The following is an 18,264-nucleotide window of genomic DNA, read 5'->3' as shown; positions in this document are numbered from 1 at the left end:
ATTCTGTTGTTTTTCAAGTTAAATCTTCAGGAATCCTCAAAAGTCTGCTTTTATCAATACAAAACCAAAATATTGTATTACATAACAGTCCTTACTAGGCCCACTAATTCCATTATTTAAGGCTATAGTGCACCTCTGTTAGTGTGAACACATTTGCCAACATATACACACTCAGAGGGAACAGATGAGTCATGAGTCAGTAATGATGGATGTGCCTGAATGTATCATTACAGTGTGTATGTGCTATCTAGAAACGCATGTGTGCTATGATAGCTTTATTTTCAAATCAGGATTTTAGCTGTTTTCACCAATAATTAGATGTTTTATAATCAAAATGAAACAGATAGGCCTTGGATTTTGCTGCTTCGGAGGACTTGTGGATGCAAAATGAAAATATATGCGTGACAGCATCTGTGTGTGCGCACTGTATACGATTAGCGAATGTGTGTTTGAGTGTGAGAGATGACAGTCTGCCTGTAGATCCACAGGGACTGGACTGAGAGCAGGTGTACTGCTCCGTCCTGCAGCCGTGCCAGGACACACAGCCGCGCCGTGCCAGCAATGTCCGCCGTTCCACACCCCTACCTCTCCCTCTCCCTCCGCCTCACCTTATGTCTCGCTCTCCCCACTTCCTCCCGACCATTCCTCCTTACTTCCCAATTTACCTCCCCGTATCTCTCTCTTATTACTTCCTTCCCCTCCCTCACCTCTCTTCCTCCTGCTCCCATATAACTAAATCCCATGATACTTTATTCTATTTGCATTTCCTGCCTGTGCTCAAACCTCAGCGATTCTCCTGTGGGCTCTGACCACCACCCATATGTTACCCTACCCTTATCATGATTTCATTATTTATCATTAATAGGGCTGTGATGCTTTATTAATCCCTGGAGGACTAGACTTTTAATACTTTTTCTCCACCGGCAGGCAGCTAGAAAGCAGGTAGACAGAATTGTGACCCCATATTGAACTCAGTTCATTTACTTCATCCACCTGCACATTATCCTTCTGCTAGAAAAGGGCATCAGTTAGACAGTTAAAATCACCACTTACTGCAAACACCATTATCTTATTGTCTAATAAGATAATTGTCATGATTACAGCAAGTGGAGTGCAGTTTTCACAAACATATTTCTGCTTGTTTGATTCCACCTGCATACATTACAAACCCGTTAATCCGATTTTATTATTTGGCTGCTTCTCCTGCTTTTTTTTTTTTTTTAAGTGTACATATGCATTTTAATTTATTTAAACAAGTGTCAGCTGATGCAGTGACCTGGATGCATTAAGCAAATTATGGGGCATGAAGGCACAAGCTCTTATTAAAACTCTAATTTTAATGGGGCACCAAAATATTAACTCGGTCATGTTTATTCTAATTCCTTCTGCTATTTACATTTCATTTTGTTTTTCATCTCTAAATTATACATATTTATATACTTGTATATAACCAAACCCTTATGCGAGTGGCTTGGCTGCACACACACACACACACACACACACACACCACACACACACACACTCTTTTCCCCTGCCAGAGCTGAATTCTTTTCTCTTATTTTCAGCAGCCGTATCAGTATCAATGCATGAAAACACTAAGCCTTCACTGAGACACACCCGACTTTCATGTTTTCTCTCTAACTTCTTCCTGCCATCCAAGCCTCGCCCTTTTAATACCACCTTTCTAAGCTCCCTGTTGTCTTCCAAGCTTCCCCACATATATTAAAACCCTCCAACAGTCACAGCCACCTGGTTTATAGCCTCACTCCATCTTCACCACATGTCATCAAATCCACACACAGACACACACACACACACACACACACATGCACGCTAATTTAGCGGCACAAGCTAGACCCCAGAATCTAATCAAACCTTCCCACCGCATCCAACCTCTGCTCTGTTCGTCTGCACCCTGCTTTCACTCCAGCAGCCAATCACACACACACACACACACACACACACACGCTCGCACACACACACACTCGCGCACACATTCAGAGTCTCCACAGATGCACAGCCACTTATCATCACCCATCTCTGCTACCTTCCACCATATCAAGTCTTCTCCTGCAGTTCCTACATCTGTTTTTACTGCAGCATTATGTTACCTAGGCTTGTATCTTTTTTTCATAATGTTTTATTCCTAACTTTTCACATCTAAACATATGATGGCATTTGTATTTGCGTGTTAACAAATCCCCCCTTCCGCCACCTTTGTTGCACAAGCTCTTGTCAAGAAAGGAACATTCTTAAACCTATTTTCCTGAATTTCTGAGGTTTCTCTCTTCCACCGCACTAAGACTAGCTTAATAATTGTCCTGTGGTGCTTGGATTACCTTTCCCTTAGACCTTACTATGTGCACCTACAGAGCAGTGCCTCAAACTCAGTGTCTCAAATTCCACATGAGCACTTTCTTTATTGTTTGTCTTAATTTAGTTTTTGTATCACCCTGTTTTGAATCTACTTAGTAGTAGAGAATGTTTTTGTGAGCCTTTATTATCCCCATGTGAGGTTAGACACTGTTACACTGTGTGATATTATTCACTTTAAGTGTGAAAAATCCAGAGAATGATCTTATTTAACTGACCAAGGTACCTGTTGCATAAGGTCAATCATTTTGTGTTTAGCTGCTTAAAACAGGATGTTTAGTTAACCTTGACACATGTTAAGTTGGAACCTACATGGTGTTAGTATTACTGCGTCATGTCACATCTGTTATTTCTTGTTGAGCCAAAGTTTGCCATCATATTCTTTCAGCATATTTTTGAACATGTAGTTCCTTTGAGGTTATCCTGGACAGTATTGTCATTCTTTTGGATTATTGCAATAATAATAATCTGGCATTTGCGTAAAGAAAGCATATGTGTCCACTCCCATGTTGATAAAACTATTAGAAATGTAACTAAAAAATATCTTGTTATGGTACATTTACAACAGATGGACACTATGGACATGAAACATTTTAATGGATTGACAGCCCTAATTTATATATATATATATATATATATATATATATATATATAAAGCATATTGCACTGGCAGCATAGCCACTTTGTCAGTTGCCATTTTTAAAACTCGCTGCAAACAATTGTGTGCAAAGGCTGATCTATTGCTCCACTCCAGACCAGTAGGTGGCGGTATGGCCACCGCCAAAAAACCCAAAGCAGAAGAAGATTTGTGTGCAAAGCATTATGGTGCACAAGGCGTGCAGAGGATACACACATGCATCCTTGAAAGGAAAAGTTCCCTTAAAGGAAAAGTCCTCAGTAGAATTCTGAGGAACATTGACATCGGATACGTCCTTTGGTGGATGCAGATGATGAATCCTTCAAAGATAGCCATTTGAGGATCCTTTCTTGACTTTGGGAAACAGCTATTATCTCATTAAAACTGCCTTTGTCAGTCTTTTCATTGTTTAAACAACCACCAACCCTGGTGGTGCTATCTTGTTGTAGGAGAGACCATTCAATTTGCAAAATAAAATAACTAAAACATTAACTAGAACAGCTTTATATGTGCTGGATGGCTCACCTTTATCATCAGGACTCAACCCAAAATACTCCAGAACAGAGACAGAGGCCTTTTCCTTTCTTTGTGGCCCTGTAAGTAAATTGTAAAACACAAAGAATGAAAGAGCTGTATATTTAATGCTATTGAAAATAACGCTGTTAGATTTCTAAATACCCTGGTATACCATAATACCCAGCCTAATGTTATCCTCCATTTGTTCCTCCAGTTCCTCTGTCCTCATACTCGGCTGATCCATCTGAATGCTGTGCTATCTATTTATAGTATAGACTATTCTTTAATTAACACATGCATCTTTCTGTTGTTATAATACAAGCTACACAATTCAACTCTTACTTATTGCTCTCCCCGGGGAATGTTTGCATGTGTGACTCATTCAATTATTTGTGGTATTTCACACATTATGCATAATTAGCTTTTCATGCAGCATGCATCACCACTCAGCTCAAGCAAATGTCTTTGTTGGATCATATATCATTAGATTCTCTCTCATTAGATGCATTTTTTGTTAACCCAGAGACTGTCAGAGGGCTCTACTTTGTTTTTCACTGTACAGAAACAGAAGAACAGTTTGGCGGCGCTCATTTTGAGCCTGGATATTTCAGGTTCATTAGCAAGATACCATCTGCACTTTTCAGAGATGACACTCGGCTCATGATGCAGTCACTGTTGCTCCAAAGTTTCCTGAAATCCCATCATTACACAGATAAAGTTTTTTTTTTAGATAATGTTATCCTATCAGGAAATGTAAAACTTCTCAAATGTTGTAATGTTTTGCACATTTTTTGATGTTTTTTTGAGCCATCCGTCCACCCCAACCTATACCCTGCTCTATGACACCTGCAGACTTTTATTATACCTTTTTTGTGATACGTCAAGAACAAATGTGATCCAGAAGAAGATAAGTTTCCCTTAAAATGTAATTGACAATGCAATTTAGTTGCATTAGAGCATATTTATAGGGATTAAGCTGCATCCAAATCAAGCCCTGTGACTTACTGAAAAAAAGGCAAAAGAATTGTCACTAGATTTGTTAGCATTGTGCTGCTAACTGACTGGGTGGCTACCTCTGCTGTTGTTTGTGCTGCACATTTGGAGGCTGGAATGGTGTGGTGGTGGTGGAGTGGATTTTGAAAGAAGTAACTCACTGCACAGGGAAAAGAGAGGGAGTCAGCCAAAGGGAGGATTAATCAAGTGGTTGACATCTGTGAAGCTCGACTACAGTGGCTAGTGGCCACGAGAGGCAGGAATCAAAGCTTGCCAATCTTTACGCCTGTCCCTGTCTCTGCCTCACTGCAGCCCACGCATGTGGGTAATTGGTCAAATGCAGGAGATAATATGGATTCACAGAAATTGGCCTTTAATGTTAGTTCGGATGACCTGTTTGTCTCCTTTGAACACAATCTGTAAAGTGTAAAATGTGGCATGTGCCCAAGGCGTTGCACAATGTGTGTGTTCATGTGTGCATGCACTGTGTTTTCATGTGCCTCTGAATAAGTGAGCATGTGTACGCAATGGATGAACTGTGCATGCGTCCCTTTCTCTGACATACAGATGCTCTTTCAATCTGTGTTTGTGTGTCCATCTTTTCATACTTGGTTGTGCTTTGTGGGTTCAGAAATGAATAAATGTATGGACGCAGTCCCGTGGGTGCTACTTTATTACTTTTGGTTCATTGTGCAGCATAAACAGTTCGACAGCTTGATTCTATTTCACTTGGCTCTTCCGTCCTTGTCTTATATTAAAATGAAAACAACTTCATCTGTTGTTGACATGCCGGTGGACATTTTTATCTTTTTACTTGCAAAATAGGACGGCTCCGAGAACTTTTTCTAATAAAGAAAATGTATAGCCTTATATACCTGTGGCTGTGGGACACACAGCTTTATTAAAGGCCTATAGTATATTAGCCATTAATATTTGGTTCACTTTGGGTCAGCAAATCAACGACGTGATGATGTTATTAACTGAAAAAGTTAAATGAAATTATGAAATGAAAATATGACATCCCTGTTAATATAATGCAGCAAAATATGCCAAATACTCGAAGAATACTAGAATTCAAATGTCTTTGTATTTTTATATAATAATCCAATCATCCTTTCTTCCTGTGAAACAAAATATAATTGTGCTTATGTAAGCTAGTAGCAGTTGCAACAGCAGTGCCAGAAATTGTAGTGAAAAAATCTGTCCAATGCGAATAAACACCTGGCAAAGTAATCAAAAATGTTTTAAATGACAGTGTGGCTGAGCTTAATTTGCTTATTTTCATCCATCTCTGTATCACTGTGATGTTGGCAGTGCATGCAGATGAATTAAATGGGAAATATGTCACAGTACAGAAGCTAAAGACACCCTAACTATTTTACTGGGAGTTAAAATCGTATAATAGCACCCACGAGCCAAATGATGGCCCTTCTTGGGTGCCTAAGTTGTCCCTGAAATTCCCCTGCGGGCTTGTTTTAAAAAAATAAAGAAACACTGCCATGATTAACTTAATTTTTTGTAATTTGTTTATTTTGTTTAAAAAAAAAAGGAAGCATAATTCCTCTCTCCTTGAGGAATTGTAAGTCTCACTTCTGCCCCGCCCCCCACCACTGCTGCTAGTGCTAGGTTAACCTGTGAAAGAGTAGTGCAAGTCTTCTGCAAAGCTTGCAATCTGCAAAATGTAGACTTAGTTTCAAGTCTGGTTTATTTTCTATGGTGAGATTCATCCATGCATGTTTCAGCCTCCGGACTGCGTTGTGCACAAAAATCACAGAGGAGCAGATGGATTAGAACAGGAAACGTAGTAAGCTAGTTAGCTTTTAACTGGAAGTGGCAGCGCTAGTGGTTGTAAAATGTACAATTATATCTGCTATGATGTTAAAATTTGTTTTCACTCTCTGTACTGACAGTTCTCTGCGCTGGAGGTTTCAGGTTTCTTTTACAGCTTTTGATTACCTTAAGAGGTTGTGATGTAACTAGTGTAGCTTGCCCGGCGTTTGAATCTCAGATTTTAATGAAATACATCTTTCTTTCAGAGGAATGTGAAAAAACCTCCCCACTGACAAACTTTGCACGGATACAAGCCAGTATAGTCAAGGACAAACATTTTAGAGAACATAAATATTAGAAAACTAATTTTTAAGTGGAAGGTAATATAAAACTACAATATATGACACATTTGACACATGGGCTGATTATGCCACAGGCAGAAAAATAAAAGGACGAAAATTGAGTAATAAACTTCGGGGTTCAAGAGTTTAAACGGAAAGTATTTAAAAATGAATTGTGCCGTATTTAAAAGTTAGTTGTGTGAAACAATTTGCAAATGAACTGTGATCTAATAAAATTTAGTATTGTATAATTTGATGTGAAGTTAATGAGGAATGAGTTCCAATTAATTTTTAGAACACAAAACCCGACTTTTGAGTGTCAGACAAATTATCAACTTGTAAAAGTAGCAGTTTCATAAGCGGAGATTTACAGCTGCGTCATAAAAAGCAACACCTCCTTTAAACACGAGTATCCACTTTTAAACTGGTAATGGGCATTAACAGGCTGTTTGTGTTTCAAAACATTGAGTGATTAATTACAGACGGGGTCCTCCAGGGGTCAGGGTGACTGAATCCCATTTAGAGCGGCTTCATCAGTGCGGGGTCACCAGGTGTTCAGATGATGATGGGAATGAAGGGAGGAGGCGATGCCGAGGGTAATAACATCATCATAAGTGATTAAAACATTATAGTGTGTTAGAACTGCAATTGATAGGGGGAACTGATCTGTGTCTCCATATGCGAACAGATTTTGTTGTTCTTCAGCGCATTATAAACTGGTCAGAATGTAAATGAGGGAGACAGCAAGAGCTGCGTTTATTCCCAGGCTCAGGCAGAATATCAATTGACCTGGAAAGATATTACAATGCAAAGCGCCGTACCACAGTTCCTCCTCAGAGCAGCTCGACACACAATGAGGAAATGAGATAAGTCACTGTAGAGTGAGAGGTAAAACCAATATCTTGCTGTGATATTCGTCCCCATTGGTCTTTGGATATTAATAACATGCTGCTGCTTTGGTTATATTACTCATAAAAAGAATACGATACAATCAACAGGAATTAAGATATTAAAAATGCATTGTATTGATAAGAAGTGTTTAAAAACAAGTTGCTGATGTTTTCCACTTTGCTGCATTGTTTGCAGTGCAGCGGTGCAGAGAATACAAATGAGGATTTAATGATTTTCCTTTGAGCTTGTACGTTAGAGTTACAGCACCATAAGACCAAACGGTAAACAAACAATCTTTAATTTCCCTAAATACTTCCAAAATACTTCAATTATGCAGTATTTTAACAGTCCCTTTTGTCAGCTTTAGATTTAAGTCTTGCATTGTAACATTGTTATGCTATACAGACAAGTGAACATTTTGAGGAAAAAACAGCATAAATTGATGGAGAATTGAATTACTCACCAAGTTGTAAGAATATAATTGATCAATTTCTCTTTTATAATCATTTTACTGCTATTATCTCGACTATAAATGTTTGGTGATGATATTTTTTTAATAATTTGATGATCATTTCTATCAGCTGTTTGCGTCAGGATGCTGTTAAAGAGGGGTCACACCCACAAATATTGTAGAAACGCTGCTGTGCAATATTAAAAATGGTCTAATATAGTGTCTTAGTGCTGACGACTTAATTTCCCACTTCTAAAGTAGTGGGGCAATGTAACAATTTCAAATGCCACAATGTAGGATGTATATTATGATATGGCTTCAAGACAGTTAACCCAGTTGAACAACTACTGTATTTGAGATTCTGGCAATGCTCTCAATCGTCTAAACTCCAAAAACTGGATGCATTGGACTTCAATGTCAATATCAATTCTGTTGCATCAAATATTGTATTAGAAGGTCAGTGCAGCCATCTTTATGCTGCCTCTGGCTAGTAAAAGCCTTTGTATTCATCACATTGTACCTGTCAACCAAGTAATCAATGAATAGTTTAAATCGAAACAGATGACTAAACAATCAGCCACAAAGGTCACATGTCACACCGCTGCTCATCGAGCTCCACTGGCTACCTGTTGCTGCCTGCATCAAATTTAACCCTTTGATGCACAACATAGGTCTAAAGTGACCCGACTAAATTTTTATATTCTGTATCTATGCAATAAATCAATTTCATCATTCAGTATTGCAGGTTTTCCTCAAATAACTTGTTTTTGATCATCATACGTCCTAATATTTTGTTTTCATTTCTTACTTTTTCTTACAGAGACACACATGTTAACTATCCTATTTTGTTAAATTGGTGTTTTTCCAATGGAAATTATTATTTGGTGGCTCTAATAAGTCTCAAATGTTGAAATATGTGATTTTCCAATGTAATCTGATGGTTCTAACAACTCTTTTAAAGTTAAACCTTGAAAATAAGACAAACATAGTTACACATATACTCAAATTGTTAATTTAGTGTATCACTTTTTGTATCACTACGCTTCTAATGCACAAGGTCATTTTTGACCCATGTGTGTAAACTTGATGTAATAATACAAAAAATATTTTTCTTCATAAAGTATGAAAGGAAAAATGGATTTAATGATCTGTTGTAATAAAAAAAAGAAAAAAATTCATCATCATTTTTGAGCCATGTTGTGCATGAGAAGGTGTTTATATGTTGTGCATCAAAGGGTTAAATCTCTAAAGCTCCCCTACAAAGCTGTCTCCGGTACTGCACCCAGCTCTTCAGAGAGTACCTTCTCTCCTAGCACCAGACTACAACTCTACTCCTTAAAGAATCCTCACTAGCACTTATTGCTGCACTAACGGCTCTTATCCCACTATACCTTGATTGCTTCCCTTTATCTGTAAGTCGCCTTGGATAAAAGCTTTTGCTAAATGACTAACTGTAATGTAACTAAAACATGAAAAAAGAAAATTATATTTTTATTGCAAATAAAGAGAGAAAACAGTGATCTCACGTCAGTAATCTATCAAAATTCAGCTTTAGAGATTTAACCCTTTGATGTCAAAAATGACCTTGTGCATTAGAAGCGTAGTGATACAAAAAGTGATACACTAAATTAACAAAACAGTGATCTCACGTCAGTAATCTATCAAAATTCAGTTTAGAAATTAACCTCTGATGGGACTGCAAATGCAATTGTTGTTGAATAGTTCTTCACCTTATGAAGTTACTTATTCCCGTCACATCACTATCACCCCAGGACAAAGAAAGTGATCGCTTGGTAGGAAGTACGCATGAAGTGTGCAGAGTCCCCAAACAAGGGAATATCTTTCCCCCCCAGCAGAGTTCAGAGACGTGTAGAATATGCAGAGAAGCTTTGAATCCGTTGTGGTGCCACAGAGATGGACTGGCGCCTTGCTTCAACACTGTTTTTCTTTCATTTTGTTGCCCATCTGTGTGACAGTATGACTGTCAGGAAGTACTACCCTTAAAATAAACAGTCTGAGATACGACCAGGTAAAAATATATTCAAGAAAAACACGTTATGGTGTCTCTTTTTGTTTCTTTGTTAGACCCCAAGACCTAAGAGAACAGATTTAAATAACGTTCCACTGCCAGTTTTAGGATTCACTACCTCTGCTTTATGTGTTAGTTCTGCATTTATTTTTATGCAGGTGTTCTTTTTAGTATTTTTTTTCTTTTTGTATAATGCTCTCCTTCTCTCCTTTTGTTTTGAAAAGGTTTCTGAGGAGTGAGTGGGTTGCAGGTGTTAATACTAAAGGAGGATAATACATCTCTGCAAACGGCATCAGTGCTTACCTCAAACTGGGTTTATTAAAACCCCACAGCATAAAGTAAAATGAGCCACAGTGAATAAAACAAGTCATACATTTAATTCAGCAGAGAGCGAAAGATGGAGAGAGATGAGTTGCTGTTTAATTTTCTTCGCAGAAAATATTTGATTTGATCATTTTATAAAGGGTCGGCACTTGCATGGATGAAATAAAACATTCTCTGTTTTTTTCCTGCAAATATAATACTGTTATTTCTATTTCATGGTCGTCCTTAACCGGTCTGTGGAACGGACCACAATTCAAAATGAAAAGTAGCTGTACGATGCATTTCTAATGAAGATTGTCCACTGATGCGTAAGATATCTCATGAATCAAAGGCTGGATTTTAACAGCAAAAACTGAAAGCGTGTGAAATTAAAATGTCCGGAGATGAAAATAGGCATGATCACGCACACATGATGATGAGCCGTAATAAACTGGAGACCAGAAGAAGTCCGGCTTGCCTCGGGTTGTCCGGGGACTGGGACAGTTTAATTGAGGTTGTATTAGGAACCTCGAGGGAGGAATTTAACTTGTCAGGCTAATCATCATAATGTTGGCCTTGGGTCAAAGCCCATTTTCATCCATTCCATCAGAAAGCCAGGGTCACTTTAGGCAGCTTAGGACTCCTCTGCAGTCACAAAACCAGGCCACAGAGAGAGGCGAATGGTTATGTTGATTAACTTTTAATTAACTATCATCTGCTGGGTTGCCATATTGTCCCAACAATATTGCTTTGGGTCTGGGGAGAAATCATTCAAAGGGTCATTGAAAGTGCTATAAAAGTTTTTCACCAATTTTTATGCTGAATCAAACGTCCCTGTGTGGAAACACGTTGAGGAAAATACATTGTTTCTTTGTAATTCAACACAAATGTTGTCTTTTGCTGTTTCGGTTTAGTTCTGTTAGAAATAGCCAAGTAAATCGTGCTTTTCTTTTGAAGTCTGTTTATGTCCCAAGGGTGTGAATAACTTAGTTGTGCTTCTTTGCCTAAAACATGCATATTTGAGGGGAGAGAAAGCAATGAATCAGCTTGTTTGCATTTAAATTAGTCTCTTACACCAGCATGTATTCAAAAATAATCCTGCAAACCTATCAAGTAATTCCATGAGGGTGTAAACTGTACCATATGCATGCGTGTTATGCTGTTAGACTATAAAAATACTAATGCTTATAGTAAAGCAGGTACTTGCATGCAGTGACACACACAAAAAACAATCAGTCGTGTCCCGTCACGTCTCCTCCAAGACTTTTCCCTGTCAGTCCCATTTTACTCAGAAGTCATGACCCTGATTAGCTCATGTGGGATGAATAAGGATCCTGAATATGTTTATGATGTGAGAATGACAGCCGGGATTCAGTCAGCAAATCCGGTTGACACTGCAGTAGAGAGAGACGGGATTTATCACCCACTGACACATTTTGATGGAACCAGAAAAGCATGAAATTGAAAGTAAACCATTGGATATATTGATCTGTCTCCATCCTGTGGTGGTATAACAATGTTTCTGTTAAAAAAAAAACAGAGGCAGATTTCACGTTTGAATATAAATGTGTCAAACATGGCATCAACACAAGTTAAGAAACTAGTGAAATATTGCAAAATAGTTCTGCTTTCCAGAGAAATTCACCCAAAATGTGGTTTCATGTGATGTGTTGGCTGCTCCACTAGCTGATAACTACTCTAATGTAGTCAGAGCTCACAGCCATGAGCAGCTGCTGTCGGACTCTCACTGTCTCTGCTGCAGAAAGGTGGTGCTTTGACACTCACTAAAAGCATGTTTATGGCTCGTTGAGAGAGTTACACTATGGGTTGCCGCGTTGAAGCCGAGCTGGCGTCTCCACTTGGAGAGGCTCTCCCGCTGTGTGTCTGTGGGGAGTGTCAGAGCATTACATTAGATTAGAATAGATTAGATTCAACTTTATTGCCATGGCGCAGACAACAGGTTCTGAGACAATAAAATGCAGTTTAGCATCTAACCAGTAGTGCAAAAGTAGAAAAAGGCAGCAATATACATCCAGAGTATACAGAATACCGGTTAGAAGAAAAGGAATAAACTGGGTAACACTTTACAATAACCATCATTTATAAATGGGAAACAAACATTTTATTAATGTTTAATCATCATTTATATACCGTCTATAGGCCATTTAGAATGGTAAATATATATTTTTTATTAACGTTTAACTAACTAAATCATTTATAAATGGCAAATAGATGGTATATTAATGTAAGTTTATAGTCACTTTACCATTAACAAACAATTAAATTATAATTAATAATTTATTCATAGTTTTGGTTGCACTCATTATGACATTTTAACAGCATATTAATTATGTTAATGATTTTGGTAACGCTTTATATTAAGGTCCTTGTAATAAACATTAATTAACAAGTAATAAGGCCCTTGTAAGTCCTTACAAGATGCTTATTAACATTATTGTGTGTTTATAAGCTTATATAAGTGTTAATAATGGCATTACAAACACCCATGACCCACCCATTATGTCTTTGCCATGCCTTTATTAATCTTATTTTGTTTGCTTATTGATATTAAAATATACTTTATTGCTCATCTATTATAAGTTAACTATAAGTCAACTATGCTTTTTGCAACTACTGGATCTAAAGCTAGACCAATGCCTTATTACTTGTTAATTAATGGTTATTAAGGACCTTATTATAAAGCGTTACCATGATTTTGAAATTATTCATATACCTTTAAGAAATTGGTTTAAAACATTTAAAGATTAAATATGTATAGCACTTTGTAAATGGTTAATAATCGGTCTATAAACCATCTATAAACATCACTTAGTTGGTTATCAGTTGCTGAGTGATATTGGCTATAAAGCCTATATTCTGCCTTCTCTCGAATATCATGGCACTTTACAGCAGTGTCTCTTTTCAGAAATAATGACCTGGTTATTGAAGATAATGCTTGCTGTGAGCAGTTTCATGTACAAAATATTTTGTCTCATTGCGTAGGATATCATACAAATTGCTCTGCAAAAATAACACAAACCTCTTCATGGGAACACATTAAATCTCTTCAGTGGTGACTCAAGTCTATGATTAAAAAAGTTGCAGAAACTTTACAATTTATAGTTGAGAGTCAATTATTGCTGACGCCAGAGGGACAGAATCTAGAAATAAGAAGCGAGAGAGGGAGATCAACTCAGCCAAGGGCATCTTTTTTCAATCTAGATGACTGTCCCTGATCCCTGCAATTATGTGTCCATCCCAGCATATCACACAGATCTTAAACTGTGGGCAAATTAAACAGGCTTTTTATTGCTTTTGTGGCCCCTCTGTATCACTGGGCTGAGTTAGTCCATTACCTCTTTCCAGCACAGTGTACAGCGTTACAGAGGTGAAGAGAGAGATGCAGTATGAGGTCATGACAAGATAAACAGCAGTTAAGTTGTGGGGAAGTGAGAGTTCAGGAAGCAGATACAGGACTCAAGGACATAAAATCTATCCTCAGTCAAACTGCACTTTTATCTTCGGAAGCGCCCTCGAGCAAGATATTAAATCTATTAAAAAAAAAAGTCAAAGACATGATTAAATAAATTATTTTTCACAATTATTAATTTTAAATTGTATCCATTGTGGTCTTTATATATGTGTGTGGAGGTGTTAGCACATACGGAAGCGTATTGCTGCAACACTTATAAAAAAATATATATCCTCCATTTATCTTGTTATAATGAGAAACTATCATTATCTCGAAATAACGTGATAGTATCTTGTTATAACATGATAGTATCTCGTTATAACAAGATCATTATCTCGAAGTAACGTGATAAATGGAGGATATATTTTTATAAGGGTGGCAGCAATACGCTTCCGTAAGCACACAATACTGCTGTGTAAAAGACTTCAGAATTGTACTATAAAAAAAAGTCAAAGACATGATTGAATAAATAATTTTTCACAATTATTAATTTAAAAATTGTATCCATTGTGGTCTTTATATATGTGTGGAGGTGTTAGCAGACAATACTGCTGTGTAAAAGACTTCAGAATTGTACAATATGCTGTCACAAAAAGAGATAAAGAGTGAAATGAAGGTGTACAGAGATGAATAGAAAATGTGGATAAAAACTCTGTGACCAAGATGTGGAAATGATGCACTTGGTTGAGGTGAAGGTTGTCTGCAGTAGGTTGCAGACCTCTCATGCAGAGACTGTTAAGTGCTTTTTGTGCTAATGATATGCAAGATGCAAAATAGCAGGCCTACCAAGGACGAGGAACAGGACACAATAGCAGCAGTGGAGATAATTGGAATGGATTTCAGCCATTCTTGGTTCATTGTGGAAAGAAGCACATGCGCCATGAAGTGAGTTTTTCATTACAGCTATTAAATCGTGGTTTTGAGAAGGAATAGTACCTTTTTTTCTCGGTTTTACTGAGCGTGAAGGATCAGCTTTACTTTTATTGACTTGACTTCATCATTTATAATGGTTTTAAACAAGGTTCTACAAGAAATAAAAAAGATGATAGTCTTATGTCAGTTCAACTTGAATTACATATAAAAAAAAATGTAACTACTACAAAACTACAACAGCTGTTATTCTGTTATTATTCGGCAGATTAAGGGAAAATATGAGTATGTTTATTTGTTTTTTATCTACAGTCATGGAAAAAATATTAGACCATTATTTTCTTCAATTTTTTTTATCATTTTAATGCCTGGTACAACTAAAGGTACATTTGTTTGCACAAATATAATGATAACAACAAAAATAGCTCATAAAAGTTTAATTTAAGAGCTGATATCTAGCCATTTTCCATAGTTTTCTGGATAATAACCAAAATCATTATGAAGAAAACCATGGAAAATATCTAGATATCAGCTCTTAAATGAAACTCTTATGAGCTATTTTTGTTGTTATCATTATATTTGTCCAAACAAATGTACCTTTAGTTGTACCAGGCATTAAAATGAAAAAGAAAGCAAGGAGAAAACTGGGGTGGTCTAATATTTTTTTTCCATGACTGTATATGGTTCTGTGGAAAAAAAAGTATCTTGAATTACCTGACAGATCAGAAAAAATGTCTTTGGAAGTAATTTGCGCCAAATCATTTTTTTTTTTAATTTTTGAGATGAACAACATTTTCTTGTAATCATGAGGCATATTTTCCCAAACAGGAACCAAAATTGCCAAAGGCACAGCATAACTGATCCATGCACGGCTGAACCAATGTTCAGGTTGGCAGCACTTTCTCGAAACAGGGCAGAATGTCCTTCCTTTCGTGAAAAATGTCAGTGGAATGGATATCTGTATTCAAAACGTTTCGCGACCAATGGTCTGTTCAATTGTAAAGGTCATAGGGACTCTAATGAGGTGCCTGCTGGGAAAATAACAAGCCCCTTATGCCTCGATAGACACCTCCCTATGTCAGAACAGGTCAGCTGTAGCAAGATGGAAATGCCTCACCCTGGAGACGATGGCAACATTTTGAGAGAATGGGACATTTTTGGTTTTGGACCAAAGCTGTTTTGTCATATTGAGAAAAAAACAACATTTAAAAGCTCCACATCACCCTAAAGAATTGAGCAATATGAAGCAAAAACGATAAATTATTCATTACTGCACATCAACACTGGATCAAATTAATGTTTGTGAGTGCCCTTCTTCACCCAATGGATAATAAATACCAGAATTCTAATTATTTCCCAATTCAAAAGTCACAGGTGGAGCAGACCAGCTCCATCACGTTAAAATGAGGCCAGTTGGGCATTTGCTGATTTAATTAACAGCGCCTATTGGTAACATTAACCCCGCATGTCCTTGGTAACTCATTTAGCAGTTACTCCTAAGAGAGTTATAAGAGTGATGTATGTTGGGTTTTGCCTTGAGCTAACCTTTGTCCTTGCGGTTCATCCCTGAGTACTTTAATAAAGCCTCTTTAAAACACTGGGGACACGTTTTAAGAAGTAAAGTCAACACTTTTCACATTTTTCACTTATTCTAATTATCTCGGCCAAGGAGGTAATGCCTTTAGTACGGTTTGTCTAACTTCTGGCTTGCCTTTTATGAAACTGACTGTATAACACATGGATGTCGTCTCTGTGACTTCGCCCATAGGTTTCTCAAGAGCTGAAATGAAGCTCAAAGTTGGTGGCTGTTGTGGCAATAGCCAATCGCCATTTTGGGAATATGACTCCTCCTAAATCCCAGCTAATCCAAAAAAGCGGCAGGTGAGCTAAGACCGAATGCAGTGGCGAGCCACCTGTGAGGGCAGCTGTGTGTGACCCAAAGTGACCTCGCCTTTAGTGTTATTGATGCCAGCCTCAAGTGGCCAGTCAAGGAACTGCAGTTTTTTCACACTTTAATATAGTTTTCACTTTTCAGGGGAGTTTGCTGCTTGGGAAGTACCTATACAATTTTAGAAAAGATCGCATTCCCTGGGTGTATACACAAACTGAATTTCACTTTTGTTACCATTGCAAGATAGGGCATTTGTGCTGAATTTAGGTGGCTTTGGAATATTCAGAGAAGTTAGTTCCTAACATGGAAAATTTATGTGAATGTATCCTCAGGTCAAGAGAACAACTCAGAAAGTTGTCCAAAAGTACTGCACAAGTACTGGAAACGAGTGATAAAATACAACACAGCTCGATCGATGTTGTTTCCAACTGATAACTTAAGTTAAACACACCGAAGTCCGAAGAACGACTTCCCAGTTTGGGAAATGGGATCATCCATTTAGCACATGAAAACACTATTGGCCTTGGTGGAGATCTGCTTTTTGCATGTGCAATTGTAGTTTTCAAAATAATTTGTTGCTTTTAAGCAGTCTTTATTAGACCAATACAAATTTGCCAACCTGCAACAATTCTTGTTAGTGAAATAAAAAATACGTCAACCCACATTCAAGTCACGCAACAATGGCCCATGCAGCATTTAGACACAGTATGGTGTCTCTAAAGCTCTTGAGATGAAATGTCGTTTTATTCCACTCATGGGTTCTTTACTCACTGTTACAGAACACAGTCCTTTTGACATTTGAGAGAGTACTCATACAATAGCACACAATGGCTGCTGTCATGTGTAGGAACAGACACTGCACACATGGGATGATGGGAGTATTCTGTGCCTGCACATGATACTATATCTGGCAGGGACATGTTGAAACAGAGCGATGTTGTCAGCATACGGCATGTGCATATGCATGCTTACATATGGGTGTATAGGCATGTCATTACGATTGCAGTGACAGACATGTAGAGAGGGAAAACAGCTACTCAGGCTGAATAAAGGTGAGAGCGCAACAGAGGGTTGGAATAGAGGTGGGCTGAACCAGTCGTCTCCCTGTGCAGGTTTTTGTGATGAATGCGGCTTCCACTGTGCTATTTGATGTCCCTCCGTCACGGTTGACGGATTGTGGGTGAGCTGAGATTTCTGTGTTGTTGACACCGCACAACAGCACACAGTGGATTTGATGTTTGCTGACAGTTTGTCACACTGCTGTTACAATGAACCTTGGGTGGTGAGAGGAGGGGAAAAAAAGAAAGGTCTCGAAAGAATCGAAATAGGCTCTTGCAATCGGTTGCATTATGTGTGCTGCTGTCTGTGGGGTCTTTGAGGTGTCATTTAAGTTTAGAGCATAGGCAGATCAAAGCTGACTTCACAAAATAAAGCTTCAACACAGCCCATTTCACTTAACGCTTCACAAAACATTTCAGTCTTTGTAATAAAAACCTGTGAACCTATTCTGCCCTACAAGAGGAAATGACCACACATAATGAACACAGTAAAAACACTCCAAGTCTGCATTCAGCGGCTCAGTCTAAATGTTTACTGCTTCTTATTTGCAGTGCAGCAATACAATGCCCTGGTTCCATAGTTCCTGGAACGGTTTGGTTTTAAAAGTGATCAACAGGTAGGAAAAAAAGTCAAGCCAAGTCCCAAGTCTTTAGATGTGCAATCAGTAC

Source organism: Centropristis striata, chromosome 15 (genome assembly GCF_030273125.1).
Source record: "Centropristis striata isolate RG_2023a ecotype Rhode Island chromosome 15, C.striata_1.0, whole genome shotgun sequence".
Taxonomy (NCBI): Eukaryota; Metazoa; Chordata; class Actinopteri; order Perciformes; family Serranidae; genus Centropristis; species Centropristis striata.
The sequence above is the reverse complement of the archived record's forward strand: the minus strand, read 5'-3'. Positions refer to the sequence as shown.